General features: G+C 39.6%; 1 protein-coding gene across 4 annotated transcripts in view; it reads left to right on the forward strand.

Moving 5' to 3' along the window:
- Positions 1 to 20,371, forward strand: part of LOC110954774 (low-density lipoprotein receptor class A domain-containing protein 4) — a 284,512-nt gene that overhangs the window by 52,116 nt on the left and 212,025 nt on the right. For 2 of the 4 annotated variants that reach the window (XM_051956436.1, XM_051956437.1), the window contains one exon: positions 16,432 to 16,513. The exons of the other annotated variants lie outside the window; for them this stretch is intronic. The gene's annotated coding sequence lies outside the window, so the exon portion shown is untranslated. The remainder of the gene's footprint in view (positions 1 to 16,431; positions 16,514 to 20,371) is intronic. 4 annotated transcript variants of the gene reach the window in all.

Genomic DNA, 20,371 nt, shown 5'->3' on the forward strand with positions numbered 1-20,371 from the left:
ACAGAATGACTGAAAAATGTTCTGTGACAAATAGGTTCAACATTAATTTGAATTAAAGGGAGATATTTCTGCTTCACTAAACCCACTAACAAGACAAGTGGAGCTCTATATATCCAGCCATACAGCCTGCTGCAAGCTGTTATTAACCAATATTAAAGTTGTAGAGTAATTTTGGCATGTAATATGCACTGAAAGTCAAAATGATTTTCACAAGGCTTCCACAATATATGAAGTCCCAAAGTGTACAATATTGAAAAAATGACTGTGGAAGAACCATACCAATATACTGTGTAAAATATATATCATTTTCAATGACTTTCATATTTAAAACATGTTAATTCAGTTTGCTTTTATTTCATTTTGACGTCTTCTTTTTTTCGACAACAAATTTCTTGTCAAGTTTGTTATGATGATACTTTTCATCAATAAATGCACAACGTTACATGTTGAACAGTAATTCTAAGCAGCACCCTGCTAAACTTATGAGCTATGGTTATGTTAGCCTAAACAAGCTAATGTTAGTCTTTAAGAACTCTGTTCGAGAAGCATTGCTGCAACAGATGCAGCTGTCACAGACAAACCATAACAGTAACATTACAAGATATGAACATAATGACAAAAAATAATACATTGAAACGATTAAAATGGGAAGTTTGGACATTATTTCCACAGTTCGTTCCAATTGATCAGTGACATTATTTTTCATTTTGGTTGTCTTAAATGTCTCCCTGCTGATCGATTAAATGTCTTTTTTTTCTTCCACTAGTTACTGTAGACCTGTTGCTGCACCTGCACTTCCTCCCACCAATGCTCATGTTGTGGTTATTTTCCACCATCTTCAGAAACCTACAGCAAATTTGATACTTTAAAAAAAAAATACTGTTACAGTTTCAAAATTATGTTAGTTACTTTGTGAGTATTGCTTTCCATGAACTGAGGCCACACAACACTTGTTTTTACATTTCTGCTGTCAGTCGGTGTGGTGAAAACAATTTGTATGGCCACTCTCCTTTCAGACGCACAGCTGGTTTTTCAGACAGAAACACACAATGGAGGTCGGAGGCAGTGAGTACTGAACAGAGCAAGCGTTTCATGCCGCTCACGTCTCACTTTTATTGTGAATTCCCAGTAAGTATCTTCTGTAACAACATTTGTATGCCTACCTGCACCACTCCATTGTTTGGTTGTGTTGCTGAAGTACTGTGTCATGGGCTGAGCTGAAAACCTTGTTGCTCTCCTCCTGAGTCATGGGAACAACTTGCAAGAAAAATCCATACTGTTCCCTATTGTGAACAGTTAAACTTAAAACAGCAGACCTGCTGCGATTGCACAAAGCAATAGCAGTTAATTTTCACTGCTGTACTGATAAGATTCCATTTAACCAGATAAGCCTGATTGACATGACCACCCAACAAAATGCATTCCAGCACTGATAAGTATGTGTATGGATGCTATCCAACCATCCTGCGGTGAGTTGCTGACACAACGTTATGAATAAGTACAGATGAAAAGTGAAAAAAATACAACTTTGGATGGAACTGGATGACTGAACACTTCAAAGTGGAGCCAGAAGTCAAATTCTCCATTTCCATCTCCTCCCGACCTCCACCCCTCCATTTACAGGACATTCTTTAATTAACGCTTGTCAAAGCAGCACTCTTGAGGTACTTAACTATTACAGGAAGATTTGTGACAGATACTGTCAATCCTGGAGTGTTAGAATAAACACACACTTCATCGTGTAGTAAATGTTATAATTTCCTGCGAGTTTACTTTGATTTATAGTTTTGCCTTCTGGCTACGTCTCCCAGCTTTGTAATGTGGGGCTCGTTAACTTCGAGATTTGACAAAGTTGTAACGGTGACCTGAGAACATATACCAAGCAACTGTCTGCTGCTGCTTAGTGCTAGCCTAGCCACGCTAGACAACCCACGGCAACGAATTTAATTCTCTGCCAGGGTGAGTCTAGTTACCCTCCATATGGCTCGAGCTTGGATGCTCCTAAAATTGGCCAGACGAATCACCATGAAGTGTAGAGTCAGAAGGCGGGCGTAACTAAGTGACGACAGAGGCGCGACGATTCTGACAGAAACAACCTGAAACAACTAGCCTAGCGGCGCTAGACAACCCACGGCAACAAATTTAATTCTCTGCCAGGGTCGACAACAAAAACGACAACAGTCGTTGAGCTCCATTAGCACCAACTCTGAATAATCTTTCTGTTAACTTGTCTGTAATATACTTGAGCTTCACCCATTGACTGTATAAATAAGGCTTCACCGAACTACCGCATCCTCTGATTTCCAGCGCTCTAGGAACTACGTCAGCCTGTTCGTTGCGCTGATTGGTTGTATACCTACCCAATTGCTGCAGAGTGATTTGATAGACAACCTTTTAGCCCGTCTCCCTCCCTGTCGAGCGTGCCTAGACCCTTGCGTCTTCAGAGCATGGGTCTAGCGTGGCTAGGCTAGTTTAGTGCAGTATATGAATAAAATAAATAAAAAATACAAACATAAAAAACACAAAATACTTGAACAGCCATTGATCTGGTTTGATGCTTTGTATGTGATTTGAGAATTAAAAAGGCAGATACACCTCCCTGTATTTTTTGTGAAAGTCACAAGACGATGAGCTCATTTGTGATTGTTTTCACATGTTGTGGAATAAAGAACATCAGAATACTTGATTTTGTGCGTCACAAGTTAAATGTTTGCTGTACAGTTGTGTTCACTGTGTTAGAAACAGCAGTAGTTGATTCTACAGAATATGATTGCATACATCAGCCACGCTGTCTGTTTGCATCTTGCAGCTTTAAACACGTTAATGTTAAATGTAGACTTCCTCCATTGTGTACATTTTTGGATAGACGTAACCACACTTGGTATCATACCTATGATGTGACAAATCTAGAGCTGAAACAACTAATCGATTTAATCGATTAAAATTGATTATTAAAATAGTTGTCAACTATCTTGGTCATCGATTAGTTGGTTAATAAGTCTATTTTTACCATAAGCGGCATGTTTCGCTCATATTTTAAGCCAGCCTGTAATTGCGTTGACCAGGTGTGGCAGTAATGAGCCACTGTAGGTTTTATGCAACCAGAACTGCAAGAGAAGAAGCAAACAACCAATAGGTAGCCTTGCTTTAGATCACGTGATGTTCACTCAGCGTCATAGACTCACGCTCAGCGGCTGTGTTGCAAAAATCAAAATGGCGGAGGTAGTTGGAAGTGGAGAGAGTCCGAGAAAAAAGAAGAAAAAGACAAAACGGCTGATAAAACTACACGAACAAAGTCATCTAAAGTGTGGGAGCACTTTTCACTTAACGCACCGAACAGAAGAGTGACGTGTAAAATCTGCAAGACTGATCTCGCCTGGCACGGGAGTACTACTTCACTGCATGAGCACCTCAAACGAAAGCATGTGTGTGCCGAAGCAGATGAGCAAGGGCCGGCGCGGTGAGTTTACGCAAAAAACGATTTATTATAGACACGACTGTCACTTATCATAACACAATGCCATCAAATGGTGCTGCTTTGTTAATAAAAGCAGTGAAATTTTTATCTTGTAATGTTAAAAGTGTGCTTATTTCGTTTTTCTTTTTGTGTTTTTAGGAAAAAGCAAACAAATTTAAGTAATTTCGTCTACAACAAGAAGATGCTCACCCCTCAAGAGTGTGCCCCTTTGACAGACAAAGTTTTAAACATGATTGTGAAGGACATGAGACCCCTGTCGATGGTAGAAGGTGAAGGCTTCCAAGAAATGTTAAAGTCCCTCAATCCTGGCTACACAATCCCTTCGAGAACGCACTTTGCTAGTTTGCTGGACAAAAAATATGAAGCCACGGTGGATAAGGTCAAGTCAACTATCTCAGCCATTGACAGCAAAGTTGCTCTGACTGCAGACATCTGGACTAGTGTTGCTACTGAAGGCTATTTGGGCATCACCTGCCACTATATAGGAAGAGACTGGGAAATGGAGTCCATTTGCTTCTGTACTATGCCTTTGGAGGACAGACATACTGCCCAAAACATAGCAGGGTGGCTGGAAGAAACATTGGAAAAATTTGAAATTCTTCCTGGTAAAATATCTGCTATTGTGCAAGACAATGGGGCAAACATTGTGGCTGCAGCTAGGCTACTGGAGGAGAAATACGGATGGCCATCTCTCAGATGTACAGGACACACTTTGCACCTTGTTCTCAGCTCTGCTCTTAAACACCAGATCATTACCAAAGCAGTTGGAGCTTCACGATGCCTTGTGGAGCATTTTTAAAAAAGCGAACTTGCATCCACGAAACAAACAAAAGCAACAACAGATGGGCGCACCTGAACACATACTGATCCAAGATGTAAGTACAAGGTGGAATAGCACTTTTCACATGATCAGACGTCTCCTGGAACAAAGGTGGCCTGTTACAGCAACACTGTCGGACCTGACTGTGACCAAAACATGCAAGCAATACTTAGATCTGAAGCCGGAACAATGGAGCTTAGTTGGGGAGCTGGCCCAAGCCCTGGAGCCATTTGACTGTGCTACAGCATACATGAGTGAGGAAAAATATGAAACAATTTCCTCTGTACCACTATTAGTAAAAGGATTGGTCAAGTCATTGCAAGGCATGGATTTTGAAACACCAGGTGTACAAGCATTCCAACACACTGCTGTAGAACAGCTTGAGCAGCGATGGAAGACTGAAACTACTTTTTCTGATGCATCTCGTAACACTGTAATCCTTAGTTCTTCCCTGGATCCAAGATTTAGAAAACTAAGGTTTCTGTCTTCTGAGGACAGCTTTAAAGTGCAAGTCAAAGTTCAAATGAAGGCAGTGGAAATGGAGCAGCTGCAGCCGGTCAGTGTCCAGCACCAAACACCACCTGACGGTACCTCTCACACAGCATCTGACAAAGTTCCTGTCTCCTTGATTGACTCTCTGCTCGATTCTGACACTAGCAGTGGGGAAGAAGCGAAAGAAGCTGACTCAGAGGAACTCACTGGGAAAGTCCGACAGGAGGTCCTCACATACTTCGGTGAGAAGCCAGCTTCCAAGGGAGAAAGGCCGTTACAGTGGTGGAAGTCAAATGAGGTGAAATATCCCCTTTTCTCAAGATTAGCAAAGTCCTACGTCTGTATACCATGCACTTCTACACCAGCAGAGTGGCTGTTTTCTGCAGCAGGAAATATAGCCTCTAAAAAGAGAGCTAGCCTTAGCCCAGACTATGTGGACATGTTAACATTTTTGCACTGCAATGCAAAGTTCATCATTCTTTCATGAGACTAATGTTTACATTGTTTTTATAGCCTCTAAAAGGAGATCTAGCCTTAGCCCAGAGCATGTGGACATGTTAACATTTTTGCAATGAAAAGTTCATGATTCATTCATTACGCTGATGTTTACATTGTTTGTAAAATGCACTTGTTTTGTCTAAATATTCAGTTTTTGTTTGTTTTTTAAAACCTCCTACAAATGTGACTTCCATTTAGGATCCTGAAATGGCACTTTATTTGAAGGATTGTTTACAGTTTCACAGCATGTTAATAAGCTATAAAACTCGTTCTCAGGTGAAATCTGTGTTTTTTGGAAAAGAATAAAATGCAGTTAACAGCAAAGTTGCTTCTATTTTCTTTCTGTTCTCAAATTACTACCTTAAATTTAGTTCACTACTTTTGGAGCCCTTACTTGTGATATTATTGTAGTATAGCTTAATTAAAACACATGGGTGCCCAGAAAATGCTTTTCTACAGGAAAGATGTTTTTAAAGTATAAATGTTACCTTGGTGGAACTTCATTTAAGATCTTGTGACGGATGGTTGTATGTGTATGTATGTGTTGATGAGTCAGTGTTTTGATTGCTGCTAATTGAGTCATTCCATCTGAATTCACATATGGGGGTTGCAGCACCATTTTCAATTTGGCTTTGGAAGATAGTGGTGGGAGATCATGATAAAAAAAAAAAAAACTTATGTGCAAAATCAGACATCTACTCCCTGTAGTTTTTGAGTTATGGCATTTTCAAATTTTAATAATTCAGGGCAAAATGCCCTCCCCCCAATTCTCACCTGGAATTTTTAGGTTTTAAAATGCTTATATCTCTGCTTCTGGGTATCACAGAGACTTGAAATATTTTCTCCAAGCTCCCTACATGTTGGTGATGTCCTAGAAACAACACACACACTCAGGAGAAGTCTCTACAGAGCAGGGGGGCTTGCCCAAAATGTATAAATTATTTGTAAAAACCACTCGCGAGTAGGGTTAAGGGTGTTAAAAATACTAGAAATCTTACAGATTGTCTTAGCACCATTTAGTATTGCTCTAGACCAGACTGGCTTATAACTTATACAGGGGGAGCCCTCTAAGCACATTGTTTAGAGAGATATGGACTGCTGAACATTGGCCCCCATGAAAAGCGCCTAATTCTCAAGGACCCTGAAGTCAATGTAGCACAGGTGGTAGAGATCTGTAAATTTGCACAGAAATTCATCTATCCTCTTACTATAGCCATGCAAAGTCCCACCTTCTAGCCATCACTGCATAATGCTCAATTTTACCCTCAAACTAGGCCATGTTTGGTAGTCACGAATCTGAACATTACCTGTTATGCATATATAGTGTGCATATTTATGGTGGTGTGTACAACTGGAGTTGGAAAAATAACTTCCACATTTTTTAGATAACTTGCAAGGGCTGAATTGTGCCCACTGAACTTCTGAATTTAATAGAATAAACACTCGGGATCACATGAAAGCTGTCTGGAGCAAAATATGGAAAAATGTATGACAGTGTATGAGCAATACCCTTTTGTATCATTAGTGGATTGTTATGCACAAAGCCCCAAGTATTGTCCAACATAATTACCACACCAGTGGATACACATGTATTTTCATCTTATTGTACATACAGTCACCTCCAAAAGTATTGGAACAGCAAGTTCAATTCCTTTGTTTTTGTTGTATACTGAAGACATTTGGGTTTCAGATAAAAAGATGAATATGACACAAAAGTTCAGAATTCCAGCTTTTATTTCGTGGTATTTACATCTAGATGTGTTAAAAAACCCAGGACAGAGCACCTATTCTTTGAGCCCACCCACTTTTCAAGTCAGCAAAAGTATTGGAACAGACATTATTAAATTAACTTAAAGTGAATAACATTTAATATTTGGTGGCTTAACCCTTACTTGCAATAACTGCATCCAGCCTGCGACCCATTGACTTCACCAGGCTGTTGCATTCTTCATTAGAAATGCTGTTCCAGGCCTTTACTGCAGCCTCTTTCAGTTCTTGTTTGTTTCTGGGGGTTTCTCCCTTCAGTTTCCTCTTCCGGAGGTAAAATGCATGTTCTATTGGGTTAAGGTCCAGTGATTGACTTGGCCAGTCTAAGACCTTCCACTTTTTCCCCCTGATGAACTCCTTTGTTGTGTTGGCAGTGTGCTTTGGGTCATTGTCTTGTTGTGTGATGAAGCTTCTCCCGATTAGTTTGGATGCATTTTTCTGTAAATTGCCAGACAAAATGGTTTTGTAGACATCAGATTTCATTCTGCTGCTACCATCATGAGTTACATCATCAATAAAGACTAGTGAGCCTGTTCCAGAAGCAGCCATGCAAGCCCAAACCATGACACTACTTCCACCATGTTTCACAGATGAGCTTGTATGTTTTGGATCATAAGCAGATCCTTTCTTTCTCCATACTTTGGCCTTTCCATCACTTTGGTAGAGGTTAATCTTGGTCTCATCAGTCCATAAAACTTTGTTTCAAAACTTTTGTGGCTGATCTCTGTACTTCTTTGCAAAATCCAATCTGGCCTTCCGATTCTTTTTGCTGATGAGTTGTTTGCATCTATATTCCTTCTCTCAAAGTCTGCTTCGAACAGTGGATTGTGACACTTTCACCCCTGCCCTGTGGAGGTTGGCAGTGATGTCAGTGACTGTTGTTTTTGGATTTTTCTTCACAGCTCTCACAATGTTTCTGTCATCAACTGCTGTTGTTACCCTGGGCCAACCTGTTCAATGTTTGTTGCTCAGTACGCCAGTAGTTTCTTTCTTTTTCGGAACATTCCAAATTGTTGTAGTGGCTATGCCCAATGTTTGTGCAATAGCTCTGATCAATTTTCCCTCTTGTCTCAGCTTCAAAATGGTTTGCTTTTCACCCATAGACAGCTCTCTGGTCTTCATGTTTGCTTCACGGAAAATGCAGTTTTTACAGGTTAAACCCAAAGCCAAAAACAAGAACTATTTAATGTCTCTGCAATCGATCTGAAAGGCAACACCTGGGCAACTACAAACACCCATCAGTCACATGTTCCAGTAATTTTACTCACTTGAAAAGTGGATGGGTTCAAAGAAAAGGTAATCTTTCCTGGGTTGTTTAACACATCTAGATGTAAAAAACATGAAATAAAAGCTGGAATTCTGAACTTTTGTGTCATATTCATCTTTTTATCTGAAACCCAAATGTCTTCAGTATACAACAAAAACAAAGGAATTGAACTTGTTGTTCCAATACTTTTGGAGGTGATTGTAGTACCCTATAGCATAGATTAAGATTCGCCAGTAGCCAGTAATGACCTAGTTTGGGGGTAAAATTGAGCATGATGCAGTGATGGCTAGAAGGTGGGACTTTGCATGGCTATAGTAAGAGGATAGATGAATTTCTGTGCAAATTTGCAGATTTCTACCACCTGTGCTACATTGACTTCAGGGTCCTTGAGAATTAGGCGCTTTTCATGGGGGCCAATGTTCAGCAGTCCATATCTCTCTAAATAATGTGCCTAGAGGGCTCCCCCTGTATAAGTTATAAACCAGTCTGGTCTAGAGCAATACTAAATGGTGCTAAGACAATCTGTAAGATTTCTAGTATTTTTAACACCCTTAACCCTACTCGAGAGTGGTTTTTACAAATAATTTATGCATTTTGGGCAAGCCCCCCTGCTCTGTAGAGACTTCTCCTGAGTGTGTGTGTTGTTTCTAGGACATCACCAACATGTAGGGAGCTTGGAGAAAATATTTCAAGTCTCTGTAATACCCAGAAGCAGAGATATAAGCATTTTAAAACCTAAAAATTCTAGGCGAGGATTGGGGAGGGCATTTTGGCCTAAATTGTTAAAATTTGAAAATGCCATAACTCAAAAATTATTGGGAGTATAAGCCTGTAATTTTGCACACAAAGCTTTTTTTTTTTATCATAATCTTCCACCACCAGCACCCACAGTAAAATTGAAGATGGTGCTGCAACCACCTTCCTGAATATTTGTTGTTTTGGGATGGAATAAGCCAATTGAGACATACTAAAATCCAACTCTGGATAGGTTTTTGAAGAATTTAGGACATTGTAACATGGTTAAAAGCTCTTAAAATGTATGTTGAATGACATAGGCCCGTTATTAATATTTTACATTGGAAAATAAAGGCATAACTAAAATATAAGTGAATGAACCGATTAATCGAAAAAAAAATCACCCGATTAATCAATTATCAAAATAATTGTTAGTTGCAGCCCTAGACAAATCCTGGCATGTTGCTACTGGACCATCACGAGAGTTGATGCATGTACAGCCAAGGATGTAGAAAGAAGAGAAATGGTGCTAGTTGGTGTTAGTGAAACAAAACGCACCTAAGCACCCTTTTTCCAAATAAAAAAACTTCAAATTCAGAATCTGGTTTTCACTATGGCAGTGGTTTGGCTTTAGGGATGGTATTCTATCCACCGCTTTGGTCCTTGCTGAAATATATACCTTCTGTTGGACGGATTTACCACACTGACATTCGTAACTCTGATCAGTTAAAAGACTTTTGTGATTCTGTAGTTCTTCATAGTGGTGTCCTTATCAGGCAAGTCAGATTTAATTTATCCAAATATCTGGCAAGTGAATGCTGCTCACATTAGTCTTAGCTGCACTCGATATTCAAGACTATTTTAACCACCTTCTTTTAAGGATATTTTTGTGTGCTACTTTGTGTGTCCGGCACCCTGCATGTTGGCTGTGAACACCCTCAGAAATGAACACATACACAAGATACTGTTTATCACGAGTGTTGATGAAAAATAAAGTCACTACAACAGTAGTGGAAAGTTTTGAACTGCGACTCATGGAACTTGTCCTGCCGACAAACCATTTACAATGTTGTCGTTCTGGAGTTGTAGCATCGATTCGGTACTGAAGCATCGGTTCTTGTAACATCTTTAACTGTACCTTCCTAGATTTGGTTCCATGGTGCAAAAAGAGATGTTCACAAGGAAGATATTCTGTTTTTAGCCTAGGTCCTTATCCACCCTCTAGTGGTTTTACTAAATAATCTACATGACGCACAACAACGGTGCTACATGTTACAGCCTTTGTCTGCTCGTATGCAATGGTACAAAGAGAGTATATAGATTACTTTACCAAACGTTTGTGCTGGTATGGTAAGAAAAGTATTGTTTTCTAAGCATCAGTATGTTAGAAATAACTTTGTCACAAAATATCACTGCTTTTTTTCAGGGTTCTTTCACTTTTGTAAGTAGAGAGCTGCTGTGTAACAACAAAAATGTGTAGCTAAGGGGGAAAAATATTTTAGGTTGTTCAAGAAATGGGGTGGATAACATCAGACACAACTCATTAGAATGGTTGTAAAAAGCCATAAAGACCTGGAATTCTTGGAAAAGACAAAGAAGATCACGAGAGACACTGGATTCATTTTGGGAACTGTGAAAGTCTTTGTTGTTATTCTGACTTCTTATTTTGCACATTAGCCATCCTTACCACCTTCACTGTACTCTCCACACACAAACACAGACACACAACAAATCCCTAACTCATCCTGCTGTCCTTGTCCTCTTGGATGCTGACAAGTTGGCAGCAGCCGCTATCAGTCGGTAATCAGACCCTCAGTAGTGGTTCATTTTCTCACACATATGCATATGTGCATGAACACACACACACACACACACACACACACACACACATGTTTGTACTTCTATCTTAGTGAGGACATCCATAGGCGTAATGCATTTCCTAGAGCCTTACCCTAACCTTAACCATCACAACTGATCGCCTAACCCTAATCCTTACCCTAACCCTAACCAAACCTCAATTCATACCTGTGCTCTAAAAACAAGTCTTCACCCTCAAACATGGCTGTTTCAAAGTGAGGACCGGCCAAAATGTCCTCACTTTGTAAAAATGTCCTCACTTTGATAGTTAAATGCAGAAAATGGTACTCACCATGTAGCAAGTACAAGAACACACACACACACACACACACAAACACACAAACACACACACATATGCACATACATAAATGCATACAAACCCCACTGGATTGCACAATGGGTTTATTGTGGTAGTGGGTGTACCTGGGTTGTCAGGTGTGCACGGTACGCAAAACACAAGAGGATCACACATGCACACACACACACACACACATACACATGCAAAAAACCACACAGCACACAAATTAATCGCTGTGACAGTTAGCCTGCACACATACAAACGCAAACTCACACACGAACACACACACAAAATGACAGAAATCTTCCAAAAAATCCTAAAAATATCTGTTGATTACATTCACAAAAAAATCTACCAAAATCCAGCGAATTTTGCTCGCTTTTGGTTGATTTTTTTTGTTGATTTTTTTGTGGAGAAACTTTTTTAAACATTTTTTTCCATCAAAAAATGTTCAGAAATTTCCCAAAAATGTTGAAAATGTGGACATCAGAAGTTTCACTGTGAATATATATATATATGTTGTTCCACATTTTCAAACTTTTAAAAAGGAGGGTTAACCTGATTTAAGTGAAATAAAAAGTATCGCGCACACACACACGCCCTATCACTGTCATTAGTCAGCTAACAAGCAAACGCTAGTATCAGGTGAGCTATCAGAGAGACTGAAGTTACGTTTCCTCACTTTAACATGGAACAAACGTAGGATAATGTAGTGACTTACACTGCTGTTGAGCTCCCTTCATCCTCATCTGCGATATGTTGCGTTTCAGATGTTCTAGCATCATCATGGTGTTCCCGTGTCATCTCATCAATTTTGTAAAGCTTGCATGTTAAGCATGTTTCTGTTTTGTGAAGTGTGAAATGTTCCCACACTTTTGAGGACTTTGGAAAAACTATTGTCTCCGTGTTGAATTTACTTTTCCTTTGAAAATACACCTCCGCTCTACCTCCACCTCGCTCTGTTCAACTCACTCTGTAGGTGGAGTTTTTTTTTTCAAAAAACAAAATTATTTAAATTCCTTATTTGTATTTTCATACTGTCATACTCTCTATTTGTGTATTTATTGTGTGCTTAAATTCTATAATTAATTTGAAAAAATACCAGTAATAATGACATTATACTGAGCATAGTGACAATAAAACAGATTCTGATTCTGAACTTCTGTTAAGCACTGACTGTGCAGAAAAATAAAACAGAGAATGAAGAGAAGTAAAACAGAGAATGAAACCTCCTTAATATGCTGTCTGATTGGCCATAAGCTCACATACACTACTCACAGGCAGCTTACACATGAAGAAGAAACACAAGTCAGAACATAAGTCACTAGAAGTTTACATTGAGAGGTTTCAGGTTATGAGACTCATTATCATGAATGTAAATCAATTAAATTCAAACTCTTTTTTCCTTTTTTTCTAAAGTGAGACACAAATGTTAAACTACCATGATATCCCACACAATGTGCTTCATTGAACTCACTCCTCTGTCTCCTTCTATTGTAATGATCACTTGGGTGCAGTAACTGCAATGACCAAAGAGGGAACTGGAGAGCAAAACATGTTTATCTGGCTCAGGTCTTTAGAGGCAAAAAAACATTTTTTCTTAGATTTGGTGGCGACAGAGAGTAAAAAAATGTGTGTACTCAGAAAACATACACACACCAAAGTGTGTGTAGTTTTTTAGGGTTTACTATCTTTGTGAGGACCAGTTGGAAATTTTGTGAGAAGCATTTAGATGACCTCCGGAAGCCATTGCATTGAAAACAAAGTGAGGTCCAGCCTAAATGTCCTCACTTTGTATGTTGGACCTCACTTCAAGGGTTCAAAATTCACACTGGTCCTCACAATGATAGCTGTACAAACACACACACACACACACACACATACACACATGTTTGTACTTCTATCTTAGTGAGGACATCCATCCATCCATCCATTCTCTATACACCGCTTTATCCTCACTAGGGTTGCGGGGGGTGCTGGAGCCTATCCCAGCTGACTCGGGTGAAGGCAGGGGACACCCTGGACAGGTCACCAGTCTGTCACAGGGCTACATATACAGATAAACAATCACACTCACATTCACACCTACGGGCAATTTAGAGTCATCAGTTAACCTCAGCATATTTTTGGACTGCGGGAGGAAGCCGGAGTGCCCGGAGAAAACCCACACATGCACAGGGAGAACATGCAAACTCCATGCAGAAAGATCCCAGGCTCAGGCTGGGACTCGAACCAGAGATATTCTTGCTGCAAGGCGAAAGTGCTAACCACTATTTCTTAGTGAGGACATCCATAGGCGTAATGCATTTCCTAGAGCCTTACCCTAACCTTAACCATCACAACTGATTGCCTAAACTTAATCCTTACCCTAACCAAACCTCAATTCATACCTGTTCTCTAAAAACAAGTCTTCACCCTCAAACATGGCTGTTTCAAAGTGAGGACTGGCCAAAATGTCCTCATTTTGTAAAAATGTCCTCACTTTGATAGTTAAATGCAGAAAATGGTACTCACCATGTAGCAAGTACAAGAACACACACACACACACACACACACACACACACACACACACACACACATTTAGAACTTCAGGAACAGTAGAGTTCTCGAATCTTCTGTACCAAACCAGGAAATCTGTTTGTGTTTGTTAGTGTGTGCTCTTCAATGATCTCAACAACCGTTCATGCGACCTTTTTCAAACTTGGTGTGTGAGTCACTGAAACCTTGGGGAAGTGCAGTGTTGAGTTTGAAGCAAATCAGAGGAATGAAGATCATTTATGGGACCTTCTTGTGGTCCTCAGTTGGGCTTTTTCAAATACATAACAAAAACATCAGTACAATTGTCCAATGTAAAGTTACCCTCAAAAACTTAATTGAATCACCCTAAATATTCTTTTTACACACACTGACAGCTTAAGCTATGTGTTTGGAAACATTATCTCAGTAACAACTAATAAGGGCTCATTTTTCATTTTCAGAGAGTTCGTTTTGTATTTTGGAGAAACAGAGTGAACTGTGACCTATTATACTTATTGAACTGACAGACTAATTGGTAGAGATGTCAGTAGGTAAACTCTGAAGCAGATTCTATAAGTATGCAAGGGATAAAAATCCCCTGCTAGAAATGTCCCACAATCCTAACAGATCTTTGTATTTGGTCATGATTTTATTATATTGATGCCATACTATTGATGTGATGCAGTAATAATTCCCAAAGAAATGACATGAAACTACATGACAAGACAAGTGTCTTCAAATCAAGCTTACCGGTGACAAAGTGGGGTCTGAAAAGGAAAAATACGGCCATAAACTTATTAAAAATAAATAATTTCTGAGTTATATTTCCAGACCCATGTTCAAACTCCAGAAACCCACTCTAATTTGGTTTGGCTGTCTAGAGACTTTTATTTATTTGTTACTCAGCCATGGAACACAGTAGAGATATGTGACGATCAGCGTTGGTTCGTCTGTTTGTCTACGACCATCAGATTTGGATGAAATTTTCAGGAAAGGTCCGAAATGACACAAGGACCAATTCATTTGATTTTAGCAGTGATGTGGCTTATAGTCTGGATCCACAGATTTGTTAAAGATTTCTGTATCATTGCAAGATAGCAACACAGTGTCACTGTAACCATGACAACAAATGAACACTTCACCAGCTGCCTGTTGATGATCACATGATTGCGATCCTACTATAAAAGCGAACGCTGTGGACCATGAAATTTTTAAAGATTTCAACGACTGAGCAGCCTTGGTGGAGCTCTCTGAGTGATTTTCTTGTAATGTGGAACAATTTCATTTGGCTTTTTTTGGCAAGAGTATACAGAAGCAGAACTTTCCACAGGCATCCACTAAACACTGGTTTGAATGGGGTAAATACTTATACAATCACTTGTTTTACCTTTTATATTTTTCATTAATTAACATTATTTTGACATGGAAGAGTTCTGTTTTTTAAAAAATGAATTCTTGTGTGTTTTTTGTGAGAGAGGGTGCTTTCCTGTGTGGATGTGGTTGGAAACATTGCTCGACACATACAGACAAATGGGTGCATTTTGAGGTTGAAACATAAAGACAGTTGTGTCTGTGTTTAGTCTCAGGGCTTGTCCACACGTAGTCGGGTAAATCATAGAACGCATACATTTTTCTACAATTCGGCCTGTCATCCACACGTAAATGCAGCTTTTTGATTTTAAAAGCGGAGGTTTGGAAAACTCTAGCCAAAGTGGAGATTTGAGAAAACCCCCGGGTATGCGTTTACGTGTGGACAGAAATAAACAGAGTTTTAGGAGCGCAAATGTCACTGCCTGTGACAAAACTGCTCTGACGTCAGCCAAGCGACCTTTGTTGACAATTGTAGCAGAATAGACGTGTTCAAAACTGCACTGGTGTCAACAATAGTACAGGGGCTTTTTGCATGTTTGTTCTTACAAGCTCATTTACTACTTCACCTCGAAGAGCACCGGAGAATGACTACTTTGACTTCCGCTATTTTTCACCTGATAACCATTCCACGTCCTTGGCATGTTTGAGTCACTGCCACCGCTTCTGATTCTGATTGGATAAGCTTGATATATATTTACATTTATGTAGTTACGTGTGGATGGAGTTTTTGTAGAAAACAGGGACATGTGGCCACAGATTTTTTCCTAAACGGGGGGGGGGGGGGGGGATATTTGGTTTTAAAAATACCTAGCTATGTGTGGACACGACCTTAGTGCAGCAGCTTCTTTTCTCACTGTGACTCTTTTTAAACCAAAGACTCAGTCAGAATCAACACTTACTCACTTAGACTGTCAAGATTGAGTACAGATCTTTAGAATGAATGTCTTATAGAATGAAACAGCAGGACTAACTGCAGCATGAAACGGCCCAAAACTTTGATGAGTAAAAAAAGTCTGATTATCCATGAAGCCTCATTAAAGAAATGACCTGTCAAAAATTCTACCTAAATGTGTTTAAACCTTGATTGAATAAGGATTAAATCGAAATTCACCTCAGATTCTTCATTGTATTATTATTGTAATATTTACAAGCTGCATCACCTGAAGATAATTTAAATTTAGCTCAGTATATGAGTCTGAAAATCCTAAAATGAGACATGAAGTCTTTAATACACATGTGCAGAAATATGATATATTTTTAAAAATGTAACACGCATAAGGACGGACTGTCGACAAAGTATGAAGTCAAATGTATTTATCTGGCTTTTGCAGAGTCGATGGCCTGGTGAGCTTTTCTTCATTACCTCCTAAAGTGTCAAGTATTTCACTACTTCACCTCCACCAAAGACTCCATGTAAGCTTACAAACTTCACCACATTTCTCTGTTTTCTACTTTCACTTCTATCTTCTTTTCCAAACTCAGCCTCACCCTGTGCTCTGACTGGCCTTGGAAATGGAAAGACACACACACACACACACACACACACACACACACACACACACACACACACACACACACACACACACACACACACACACACACACACAAGTAAAACACTGAATAGAGAAATAGAAGATAGGAGAGGAGGGAGAAAGAGCCACACAGTGAAATAACAGACCAAGTTATTAGATGTAGAGGCAGAGGGGTAGAGATAGAAATATAAACAGTGTCAGTGAGAGAAAGACACAAAGGAGGAGGTAGGTGTGGAGACAGAGTCCTCTTTGACATCCAGCAGATGGTTGGTGTTATTGGTGCAGGCAGCTCCTCTCTGCTGTCTCCTCTCACGCAGACAGTACTGAGAAAACACTTGAAGGCCTCACAACATGCTGCCTATAGCTGGGTTTGCATCCAACAAGCTTCAAAGACATCATCTGTAAACATTTTGAATATAATTCGTTTAAGCTATTAGGATTAATCAGTGGTATAGAATCTACTTTTACTGCATTTAGAATAGTGATGCTAAAGAAATCCATTAGTGATAGTAAAATCAATCAAATTTGATGCATAAATAAACATTCTCTATGCTAATTACAGTCCAGTGAGTGACTCTAATGTAGTGGTATTAATTGTCCTTAAATACCTTCCATTGTTCATGTAATTACGGAAATAAAAAAAAACAGTGTACACAATTTAGACCGCATTTTTTTAGATTGTCAAATAAATTATAGACCCTGTTTATAACAAACCACATTTCAGTACAGGATGTCCCTAAAGTCTGTACGCATAGGAAATCTCATTAACTGTAATTTTTTTTGCCTCCACAGATTAAATATGACTTTGTTGAATTTGTTGTACTTCTCAGTGGATGTGAAAGATGGACATATGGAAAGACAGAGTTAGTGTTATGGAAGTGATTTTTTTTGGGACTAGCATGAATTTTAGCCATTACCAATATTTTAGATTTAGCTGATGCATTTGGTCGTCCAGATCAGGCTTTGTCCATGACACTGCCTGTTTCTTTAAACTTTTTAACCACTTTCGCCACCGTTGAAAAACCAAGTGGAATCCTCCTTGAAAGATGTGCATTGAATTCATCTGCTCTCTTTCCATATGTCCATCCTTCATGTCCACTGAGAAGTACCAGATCAACTCTTTCTTCTTTTAACAAAGCCATATTTAATCTGTGGAGCCAAAACAATTACAAGTTAATGAGATGTGTTCAGACTTTAGGGAAACTCTGTACATTGATGTACATGAGACATTCTTTGTTCAGGAATAATATGGTTTTAAGTCCAGTTTTTGGTGCTAAGCTTGTCACCAGTGCAATAGTTATATTCTCCTCTGCACTTCTTTCTCCAAACCACTGTTTTGTTTCACTGTAATGCTTAAGCTAATATGACTATGACAGCACATGTTAGATGGACAGAACCCAGCTGATTATATGAGCTTCAGCTTTCTTCGTCATGTTCGGCATCAGTAGTCTGGTTTGCATCTAAATGGAGCATGAATTTGGAGCAAATTAGTCCACATCTTTGTCCCATGTCTGTCATTAATAATTAATGTTAGGAGTTGGTCTAACAATATAAACAGCTGATAGTGCTAATCTTCTTGTCTAGTGCCATCAAAGAGTTAGCAAACAGATGACAGTTAAAACAGCGACAACTTCAAACACTGAAACCAATGAAGAAAATGTGAGACAAAGATGTCATCTGTGTTTCGGATATACAGCTGTTTTTATCTGTTCAGTGAATATACATCATGATTAAGTCTGTTGCAGTTGCACTCTGTTGTGTTTTGCTTTTGCTGATACTGGGGATGGGAATTTCGACTAATTTCCGAAGCGACTAGTCGCTAATTTTATTGGCGACTAGTCGGTTCGGAAAACTTGCAATTTAACCCTTTAAGCGCCAAAGTCGCAATATTGCGACTAGCAACATTGCTGAACATGACAAGTCATCGCTTCAAATATACTGCCTCGTGTGCCTCATGTACTGTACACCAGGAGGTACTAGGGATGGGAATTTCGACTAATTTCCGAAGCGACTAGTCGCTAATTTTATTGGCGACTAGTCGGTTCGGAAAACTTGCAATTTAACCCTTTCAGCGCCAAAGTCGCAATATTGCGACAAGCAACATTGCTGAACATAACAAGTCATCGCTTCAAATATACTGCCTCGTGTGCCTCATGTATTGTATACCAGGAGATGGCGGACATCTGGAACTTCAATCTAAACATCAGTTGTGGGCGTGTTTTCATTCAAAGTTTTGGAGTTTACAGAGTTTGAAAACCGAGGAGACGAGACTCGCTGTCGGAACGTATCAGAGCGCAAGACGGCACTTTTTTTAGTGAGAAAACTCACCGTACCGAGAGGTCTGCTCAACGCTGACAACGTACTTTGTCAAGTAATGGCTTACTCATATTCTGAAGAGGAATATTCACCCTCTGATGAAGATGTTCAGTCGTCCACTGAGACAGAAAGTGCCGCTGCGTCTGTGCGTAATGGCAGCGGGTCGGTGCGCCATGACAGTCCACGAGCAGTACATACTGGAGCCGATGCTTTGCTTCCGGGTGGCAGGAAGTAGCGGGGGTTGAAAAAAGAGACAAGCATATGCTACTGGCAGGATCAACCAGGTAGCCCAGACGGGACGAGCGTGCGGTGCACGCCCGAGCGTAGAGCTGCATGGCGGCGCCCGGTCGGGGACAAGGTGCATGATGCTTAATGCAGCGTTTAACCGACTAGTAAAATACTAAACGTTTAATAAATGAGTAGGCGGTTAAACGATTAAACGACTAGTCGCGCACATCCCGAGCTGATACACCAATTTTTCCACAATAGCCGAGGTTTTTTTCTTTCTCATTTTCTGGCATTCCAAATTAGGATTTTTGTTTTATGTCTTTTTTTTCTAATCAAAAATGTGCATAAAAACAGGTGGAGGAAACCCACTTATTGGCACACTGATGCATCATTCATTTGGCTACCAGCTAACTAGTATCATCCAGTGACTTTTATATAAACATGCTGAACTGTTTCTTCTTACCATTACTCTGCTCAACTCCCTTATGCAACACAACACACAACATCCACTATTCATGTACATTTGCATGTCTCTCTAATACTGGATTTATTAAAGCTAACACTGATATTATCAGTGTGTAGGAAATTACATGTTAGCAGATCATTTTTCTAATCATAATCATGTAATGGAACATATATTCATACGGATCCTTTAGATCCTTTATTTTTAAAGACATGATGACCAAGATACATGTTGAGTCAGGCATTTTACATAAAGCAGACGCACACAAATGACTGCTGAGGATACAGCTATTGAGGCAGAACAGAAAATAGCTTTTAGCTAGTAGGAGACCCCAAAAAATGGCCACTACTCATCTAGTCACCTTTATAATGTAGCTCCTTGGGTCCCTAGTGATATACCTGCCAAGGCAGATGAATGGTTCTTGAGAAAAGCAACCAAAAGACAGACAGACTCCTTCATTTATTGGTAAGAATCGTTTGACAGTGCTCTTTAGAAAAACTTGACACAACAAATTTCTTACTTCAGACCTAGTGAGGTGTTTGTGCTCTGCAGTTTTTTGTTACTTATTGGTTGACATCCATCCATCCATCCATCCATTCATCCATTCATTATCTATACACTGCTCAAATCCTCATTAGGGTCGCGGGGGGTGCTGGAGTCCAGCTGGCTTGGGGCAAAGGCAGGGGACACCCTGGACAGGTCATCAGTCGGTCGCAGGGCTACATATACAGA

The sequence above is a fragment of the Acanthochromis polyacanthus genome, chromosome 12, assembly GCF_021347895.1.
Source record: "Acanthochromis polyacanthus isolate Apoly-LR-REF ecotype Palm Island chromosome 12, KAUST_Apoly_ChrSc, whole genome shotgun sequence".
NCBI classification, from domain to species: domain Eukaryota; kingdom Metazoa; phylum Chordata; class Actinopteri; family Pomacentridae; genus Acanthochromis; species Acanthochromis polyacanthus.